Genomic DNA, 9586 nt, shown 5'->3' with positions numbered 1-9586 from the left:
GGGGCTCAACAATTTGTTGAATGAATGAGTGAATGAATGTTACATTTAATATCAATTTAAATGTAACATGGGGTTTAATATCAATCTCTCGAATTTGTTCTTGGGATTTATGAATGTTGATTTTTCATAAGACCCACTTTAATTAAGCGTGATGGCATAGGAAGTGTTAGGAACACTAATTTTGCTAATAGGATAATTTTCTGAAATGGTAGTTTTTACCTGCTATCACAATGTGTACATTTCTTTGACTAGAAGTTTCAAAATAGTAGAGCCGTTTCTTTAGAGTTCTTTAGAGTTTGTGTGGGACTCAGATCCACGATACAGCAGCTTTCAAACTTTCTTGCTGTATTAGCTCCCCAAATAATTTAAAAACAAAACAGGAGAGTTGACACCCTCACACATTTTCAAGTTATTATTTTTTTTAATCATAAGTTTAAATATTTGCAAATGATGTCATTACTGACTTAGTGAAAACTGAGATTTTAAAAAGCCACCTGTATTAATTGGAAGCAAAATACCGAATCAATTTGATTCCTGTTTTTATCCCTTTTAGAAGTACATTAATGAACCCTTCTTTAATAGTATAAAATAATTTAATGTTCATTTTTCTTCCTTAAATCTGTATTCTCGTTCTGCTCCTTCTCCCCCTCTCAATGTCCTATATTTTCATGTGTGAAAGTCTTCTGTGGATAGACCCATTAAACTTTTATATAACAAAAATATATATACATTTAAATGTAAATTTGTAAAGTTTTTTTGTGATAACAAACTCAAAATATTTAACATTTCTTCTAGATTGAGTTATTATTATTATACACATGATCAAAAAATAAATATATGACAAATTTTGATTACAAAAAGTAATTATGAAAAGTAAAATGTTATTAGAAACACATTTCTTAATTAGATGAGTTGAACTGCTCTTTCAATTAGTTTATGTATGCATGTTTGAATATTATTTATTGCTAGGATGAGGCAGAGTTTAGCATCAATTCTATGCCTACTTACTTTTTTATAAATGTTTTGAGAAACCTTATTCAAATAAATAAGCAGATGGGAAAGAAGAATATTTTGTTATAGCACTATTAATCTCCTGGACTCCTTCCAAGTTTTACATCAGAAATTATATAATGATATATTACCGGGAACTATTATTAATGCCCAATTGGTTAACATGTCCTACTTCGTTTACATCGATGGCAAAGAATTAGGAACCAGCTGACTTGCAAAAAGAGTAATCAACCATTAGGACTTCCCTGGCGGTCCAGTGGTTAAGAATCCATGCTTCCACTTCAGGGGGCACGGGTTTGATTCCTGGTCGGGGAACTAAGATCCTGCACGCCACACGGTGCGGCAAAAAAGAAAACTCAACCGTTAAAGTCATTTGCTTTCCCAACACCAGTATTTAGGAATCTCCTTGTGTCTGGGGCTTCAGATGTTTTGACTTCTCAGGACAATTTCGGGTTTTACAATGCAATGAAGGAAGATTTGGGATGAGTGACAGGTGTGTTTTTTAAAAAATTTTTGATGTGGGCGGTGATTATTAGAGGAAAGGTAGGAGAAGAACCCATAAACACCTGAACAACAGGTGTGTTTTCAGGCAGAGTAATTGTATAAAACAGTCCTTTCAGGGCTTCCCTGGTGGCACAGTGGTTGAGAGTCCGCCTGCCGATGCAGGGGACGTGGGTTCATACCCCGGTCCGGGGGGATCCCACATGCTGCAGAGCGGCTGGGCCCGTGAGCCATAGCCGCTGAGCCTGCGCGTCCGGATCCTGTGCTCCGCAACGGGAGAGGCCACAGCAGTGAGCGGCCCGCGTACCGCAAAAAACAAAAAAACGAAAAAACAGTCCTTTCAAAAGCAAGGTGAGGATCTGAAACTGATTTCCTTGAAACGACCTCTGTCTGTGTACAGAAGAGAAAAGTCTTGGAGTCACATCACAGTCGGAAGCCCATTCATTCTGAACCTATTTCAGAATTAGGTTCCGAGGTATACTTTACAATGGTCATACCACTAGCCCATAGCACCCCTGGGATGAGACCCAGGTGTCCTTATACCACACCTTCTACCTAGTCCTTCTCTCTTACAGCAAGTAGTGTTTTTTGTTTTTTAAAAAATGCTCAATTTTTTTAAAGTTTATTATTTTAAAGTTTATTTTATCGAAGTATAGTTGATTTACAGGGCTGTGTTACTTTCTGACATACAGCAAAGTGATTCAGTTATACATCTATATACATTCTTTTTCATATTCTTTTCCATTATGGTTTATCACAGGATATTGAATAGAGCTCCCTGTGCTATACAGTAGGGCCTTGTTTATCCGTTCTATATATACTAGCTTGCATCTGCTAACCTCAAACTCCCAATCCATCCCTCCCCCACTCCCCCTCCACTTTGGCAACCACAAGTCTGTTCTCTCTGCCGAGTGTCTGTTTCTGTTTCGTAGATAAGTTCATTTGTATCATTTATTTAGATTCCACATATACGTGATCTCATATGATATTTGTCTTTTTGTCTCTGACTTACTTCACTTAGTATGATGATCTCTAGGTCCATCCATGTTGCTACAAATGGCATTAAAAAAAAATGCTCAATTTAAGTCAGCTTGTAAAGCTCCGGCAACTTCAGTCAAGACCAAAATATGAATAATCTGTAGAGGGACAGGAATATTAGTCTCTGGAATTACACCGTATAAACTTCTAAAATATGCAATTTATTCTCAGAATCTATTTGTCCAGGAGCCTCACAATCGACAACTGTAGTAAGAGTCTTAAGGGCGGCCAACACAATATTTACAAGCAATTGGTGAGATTATGATTATTTATAATCACATCTTCCAAACACAGTGAGTAGGTAACACACTTATAAAAACAAACTGAAAGTAAAACACAAATGTGGTGATTCACTTTCAATTTATTTAGAAAGTATTTATTAAGAGTCTACCGTGTGCCAAGAATGTATTGGCTGCTAGAGATTTTGAAATTAATTTTAAACTAATTAGCTTACTGCAAGAAGGCGTACACATGGTGATTAAGAGCAGCAGACGCCGGGGCCACCTCTGGCTTAACTATTGCTCCATCTTTTTGGTTTAGGTGGCTTTAGGCAAGCTTCAGTGTCCTCTTCTGGAAAATGTAAATAATAATATGTAATTCCTAGTGTTATTGTGGGGCTCGAGGAGATAGTCGTATAATAAACACTCAGGAAATGGCAGTTCTTTTTACCACTCTTTTTTTTTTTTTTTTTTTTTTTTGCGGTACGCGGGCCTCTCACTGTTGTGGCCTCTCCCGCTGCGGAGCACAGGCTACGGAAGCGCAGGCTCAGCGGCCATGGCTCACGGGTCCAGCCGCTCCGCGGCACGTGGGATCCCCCCCGGACCGGGGCACGAACCCGGGTCCCCTGCATCGGCAGACAGACTCTCAACCACTGAGCCACCAGGGAAGCCCTACCACTCTTTTTATTTACCCCTCCACTCCAGCACCTGGCGTGGTGTCTGCACTTAAGGGTAGACACTCAATAAGTGCTACTCAGTCAACAAATGAATGCACAAATAACAAATATTTTAATACACCACTCTATCTGTAAAAAAAAAAGAATTACATTGTGAGCAGAACAGGTTATTCTCAAAGGTACAATTTTAGTTACAATATTTAGTACATTCTAATGCTAAATACCTTTAAAAATATTTCTTTCTCCATTCTACTATTCAGTGAAGTCATAGATCTCACTTTTAGAGAGCTTCCCGAGTATTTGAACATTTTCCCATCAATTTTTTTTTTCAGCAGAGTCTTCAGGGTGAGAATTATGGTAGGCTCCTTTTAAATTATACAAAATAGTTCCAGGAAATCCACAAATTCCTTAGAAATATGTGGATCTAGTGGGAAAAGTATTTCACATTTTTGAGAATTCCCAGGTGGGAATAGGCAACCAATGACATCGTATCTTGTTGAGATGAGAGTTTAAAGGACCATGGAGGATATATTATTGTTAGAGAATTTTTCTTGTGCCAATTTGGGGGCTGGTATGGCGGTACGAAGGGGGAAATTCTTCCCCTTTCTAAGGTGAATAGTCCAAGTTCCAGACCCAAGTCTCTCCTAGGATCCCTTTCTGTTTGCTCCCCTCTCTCTGCCTCTACTTTCACTGCTCTGATGATTCTCTCCAGGGACAACATCTACAGTGTGTTGGTGGGACTGTTGGAAGTGAGAAGTGACGTCTGGGAATGTGCGCCTTATTGCAAAACAGCATTGCTGGGATCCCACATCCTTTATTGCTTAAGCTTTGGTTATTTTAACATACTCATTACATTGACCTGGATCCTATTCCTTGCTCTTAATCATTCAAAAGGATATTGGGTTATAAAATTTGGAAACGTAAATAAAATCTAGGTACTGGAGAGCAGATTTGTTAATTAATCACTCTACCTGGTTCCATTAATCCAGTCCTGAGCGTGCTTAAGGAAATATACTTTAAAGTTTCCTTTAAAATAAATGTCATCTGTTCTAATTATACTTCCCTTCACATGCAAAATTCTTTTAAACCATTCTTTAGGTTGAGTTAGTACTTTGGGTGATGTTGGTACTTCCCATCTCTTGTCCTGTTGTAAAACTTAAGCCCAGCTACTGAATTGTACAAGAGAAGAATTAGGCATTTGTTTTGTTCTCTTTCCTAGCTCTGTTTTTCACTCTCAGCACACCTACTCTTACCCACAAATCCAAGGCTACAGTCTTTCTCTCTAAAACATATTTCTGCCCCCGAAGTACCCAGTGGTTAATTTCCACAGCTCTGATTCGTCTTGACAGTCACATGCTTCCAACAGGTGGGCAGTCACCTGGAGACACTTTTCTTTAATAATACATATGTTTCATGATGGTGCTATGTATCACCCTCATCTTCCGGGTATACGACGCGACAGACAGAATTCCAGTTTTTTGTCCTATCCCCTTATGGTATTTATACCTTTTGTCCCCCATGTTTCTTATCATGTGTCTTCGCAATCACTTTTTAGTTTTTCTAACCTTCTCAATGTTCTTCCAGACATTTGATTGCCTCTGTGGGGTTTTTTCTCTCTTCTGTTTGTAACATAGTAATATGTTGTTCTGGTAATATATTAGTCAAAGATGATTTCTGTGGGGGTATATCAGTAAAGTAAATAATGGACCATGAAACCCGCAGTGAAAAATGTGGAAGTTATGGGAAGAAAACTAATCAAGCAGAAGTAAGCTGGCTCAAGGCTGGGTTTAGGGCTGGCTGGGTTTAGATAAGGGAGTGTCTTTGAGTTCCCTTTCTCTGTTGCATCTTTGTTCGTTCCTCGCTACCTGCAGCATCCTTCAGCCTCTCAGAAGCTCAGTATTTTCATGTCTCCCAGTTCCCAGTCGGGAAGAAAAGCAACCGTGGAGAACAACCTTTGAGGTGTCAGCCACGCTTACCGTCTCTGCCTGTCTTAGATCTGACCCCCTCTTCCACAGGGTGGCTACCCGGGAGCCATTATTAGCTTAGATGACCCACCCTTAGCCACGGTTGATTGGATCAGGAGAGACCATCGAATCCAAACTGCCAGTCAGATTCCTTCTCCACAGATCCTGAATCATTTGAAAGCTTCAAGTTTGATCCAAAACTCTCCCCCTCCTCTCAGCACACATGAGGCTCATGGCCTGGTGACTTGTGTGTGGATTTGAGTGTTTGTGCATGTGAGTGATGGAGGGGCATGAACTGTTCTCTAACAGAAGCCCACCTTCATCTCTGGTGGACCCTTCCAGTGCGTGGAGTGGGAGGAGAGAAAGGGAAACGTTGTTTCCCGAGGTGAAGGCGTCATCTGCACTCCAGGTGGAGCTTGTTGTCTCTGAGAGACATAGGTGGAGGCTCTTAAGGAATTCAAGCCCAAACCCAGGAAGAAGGCTTTGAGAGATCTGGTGACTCCAGGTCTGAAGCCTCCCCCCCCCCACCACATTCCTCTGCACCCAGAGCCCCTCTGCTTCGTGCCTTGGTGGTCCTTGACAAGCCTGCCACCTCCAATCTTACACATTCCATGGTCCCAACTCTGGGGTCTTAGGAGGAGGTGACTGGGCTCACGCTCTACCTGGGAGGAACTGGAAACTTGGGGGGTTGTCCATTGGCCCCTCTCCTTCTGATCATGCCATCACACTGTGGATCTCAATGCTCATTCCCCGCTGGTGCTTGAGATAGATCAGCAAGACCAGTGCTCACCAGTTATGCAACCAGGACCCGAGATGGCAGGCTTCTCTTTCTCCCAGACACACACGAACTTGGAGTGGTTCTGTTGAGTTCCCTTCCCTCAGCTTTGTAGAGGAGACCAATCCTGAGACCAAAGTCTCTTATCAAACTTTGTCTTTTCCTCCAAAAGGAGAAGTCCTCCTCTTTGATCTCATGATAGGACCTGGCAAACCAGCCTAGTCTCTCCAGCCCCTGCAAGTACAGTTGTACCAGGAATACAACTGGTCCCTCTTTATTTCAGCTCCAAGCATTTCATGATTTTTCTTAATACAGCACTGACTCTGCTGTGCTCCCCAAATTATTCTGCTAACATGAGTGCCAGGACGATCTCTCCATCTGAAACTCACACCCTCCTGCTACTATAACTCAAGGAGGTTTCCGTTACTCGCAAGCAGAGTCTCATTCATATATTTGTAACTTTTCCCAACGACATACATTTGGTAAGATTATTGGCTAAAGAAGTCAATGTGGGTCCCAAAGGAATGACTTTTCCTGGGATGCTTCAAATCCCACCAGGTTAGTGAGACTTGTCCTCCAGAGAAAGTGGATAGTTTTGTGATTTCCCTCCAGCAGAGCTTAGCAGCTTGCATGTAAGAATAGGCAACGTGTGCAGTGGGGTTGCTCCCAGGCTGAGCTTTTTAGGGAGCACGTGGCAGAGAAGAAGTGAACGAGGAAAGGAAAGTGCTGGTGGGAAAGTGGTTAAAGCGATGAGCCATGAGGCCCAGGTTGTGGAGCACGGAGCGGTCCTACACCTTGGCTGCTCATTGGAATCAGTTGGGGAAACTTTCACAATAATAGTGGTTGAGTCCCTCCCCCAGAGCATCTGATGTCACTGGTTAAGGCAGACTTCATCCTGAGCCGCACAAACTGCCCAGCTGATTCTAATATTTAGCCGAGGCTGCAAAACACAGCTGTATGTAAGGAAAAGAGGTGAAGTTAGATGGACGCTGGTAGAACGTTCAAGATACTGGAGATCCTGGATGTAGTCGGCTCAACTGAGACCTGGATTCAAGAGGGAGGCTGCTCGGAGATCGGGAAGTCAGGACGGAAGGTAACGCCGGGTGCCAGGCGTGGCTGAGGGTGGTTCTGCTGAAGTGACCTGTGAGGGTGGCGAAGTGCCTGGTCAGATGGGGCTGCTGGCAGGGTCACCTTCGTGCATGGCTGTCATTTCCTGGGATACTGATTGGAGGCTGAGGTTGCAGAGAAAGAGCCCATAAGGAGGTGCTGAAGCCCTTGCTGACTATGGTGGAGGGACCTGGGGTCGGAGATTGAAGGAACAAGGATGGGAAGAGGGTGGGGGGTTGGAGGACATGAACCTCAGAAGAGAAGAGGCTTTTCAGGGGGTGGGGGAGTGACAGTTGGAAGTTGCAGTGGATTATTTAGAGGAGCTGTAAGTACCCCCTCCCCCTGCAGGGAGTCTGGAAGAAGGTAGGTGTATAGGAAAACTCAGTTTCGCACCTGTGAGTCTGTCTTTCCTCCATGTCTCCTTTACTCCTCACACAAAACCCTTCACTTCTGGTCGCCAAATGTGTGGAGGCTTTTCTCCACACCATCCAATTCTCTGTGCACCGGGTGGGGATGGGGTGAGTCCTACGATTTAACTCAGTCTTGACACTGCCTACCTAGAGAGAGTGCCAGATCCCACAGGGTATGGGTTCTGTCCTACAAGACTGTCCCCATCCCCGCCTTCAGACACCAATCGCAAGTCCAGGTTGTCACCTGTGCTTTTGATGGCTCGGCTATAAATCAGAGTTGCCATGACTCCCCCTCCTTGGGTTTGATTAATTTGCAAGTGTGGCTCACAAAACTCAGGGAAACATGTTTACCGGTGTATTAAAGGATATGATAAAGGATACAGATGAACAGCCAGATGAAGAGATACGTAGGGTGAGGTCTGGGGGGGGGTCCTGAGTGCGGGAGCTTCTGTCCCTGAGGAGTTGGGACACGTCACCCTCCTGGTGTGGATGTGTTTACCAACCTGGAAGCTCTCCGAGCCCCCTTCCATTGGGATTTTATGGAGGCTTCCTCATGTAGGCATGGTTAGTTATTATTTTTCTTTAATAAATTTATTTATTTATTTTTGGCTGCGTTGGGTCTTCGTTGCTGTGCACGGGCTTTCTCTAGTTGCGGCGGGCGGAGGCTACTCTTCGTTGCAGTGCTGCGGGCTTCTCCCTTGGTGGCTTCTCTTGTTGCAGAGCACGGGCTCCAGGCGCGCGGACTTCAGTAGTTGTGGCACGTGGGCTCAGTAGTTGTGCTCACGGGCTCTAGAGCGCAGGCTCAGTAGTTGTGGCGCACAGGCTTAGTTGCTCCACGGCATGTGGGATCTTCCCAGACCAGGGCTTGAACCCGTGTCCCCTGCATTGGCAGGCGGATTCTTAACCACTGAGCCACCAGGGAAGCCCCGCATGGTTAGTTATTAACTCCATTTCCAGCCCCTCCCCCGTCCCTGGAGAATGGGGAATGGGGCTGAAAATTCCAAGCTTCTAATCATGGCTCAGTCTTTCTGGTGACCATCCCCCATCCAGAGTTGTCTCAATAGAATAAAAGATGCTCCCAGTACTCTTTTCACTTAGAAAATGACAGGGTTTCAGGAGCTCTGTTCCAGGAACCGGGGCCAGAGACCAATACATATTTTCTATTACCTTCCCATAGGGAAATGAGCAGTGTGCCCTAGACAGAGCTGTAGCACAAGCAAGGTCTTGGAAAAGAGCCTGATTCTTCAATATTACTGAGGTTTGGTCTCCAGATGGTTGGGCATTTCTTGTAAAATTTTTCAGTATTGAATGAATAGATTGTTTAGGATCTATGACTTAGCTTGTGCTGTTCAGGGGTCACAAATTAGTGAATTCCAGCTCATTTTGTTCAGAACACACCAGAGTTTGGGGGAAAAATGGAACCTGAATGTCTTTGTGTGGAGCCTGCTGTCTTCAGTTTACCCCAGGTCCCACCTTTGGCCCCCAGATGGAGCTGCTTCCTACATTTACACTACCTACTCGGCCCCAAGACTTTTGTTTTCTTAATTTCTTTTATTATGAAAAATTCCAGAATATAAAAGTAAAGAGAATGGTATAATGAATCCCTATATACTATCACCCAGACCTGAAGATTTTTGATGTTGGGACCCCTGGGGAGATAAGAAGAGCAGGACAGTCCACTTCTTTGCAAAAGCTTTCCCTCTGGTGCTGCGTCACTTTCACCCCATCCTGACTTACTAGTTGTTATTTGTATTTCTACTGAAGCCTTTCCACATAATTATTCATACGTACTTGTTGAGCCACTTATGTGTGCCAGGCCCCTTTGTAGGGACTGGAGCTAGAGCAGAGAGCAGAACAAACAAGGTCCCTGTCCTCAGAGGACTTA

Source organism: Monodon monoceros, unplaced genomic scaffold (assembly GCF_005190385.1).
Source record: "Monodon monoceros isolate NGI ecotype Baffin Bay Population unplaced genomic scaffold, NGI_Narwhal_1 Super_Scaffold_12, whole genome shotgun sequence".
NCBI lineage: Eukaryota > Metazoa > Chordata > Mammalia > Artiodactyla > Monodontidae > Monodon > Monodon monoceros.
The sequence above is the reverse complement of the archived record's forward strand: the minus strand, read 5'-3'. Positions refer to the sequence as shown.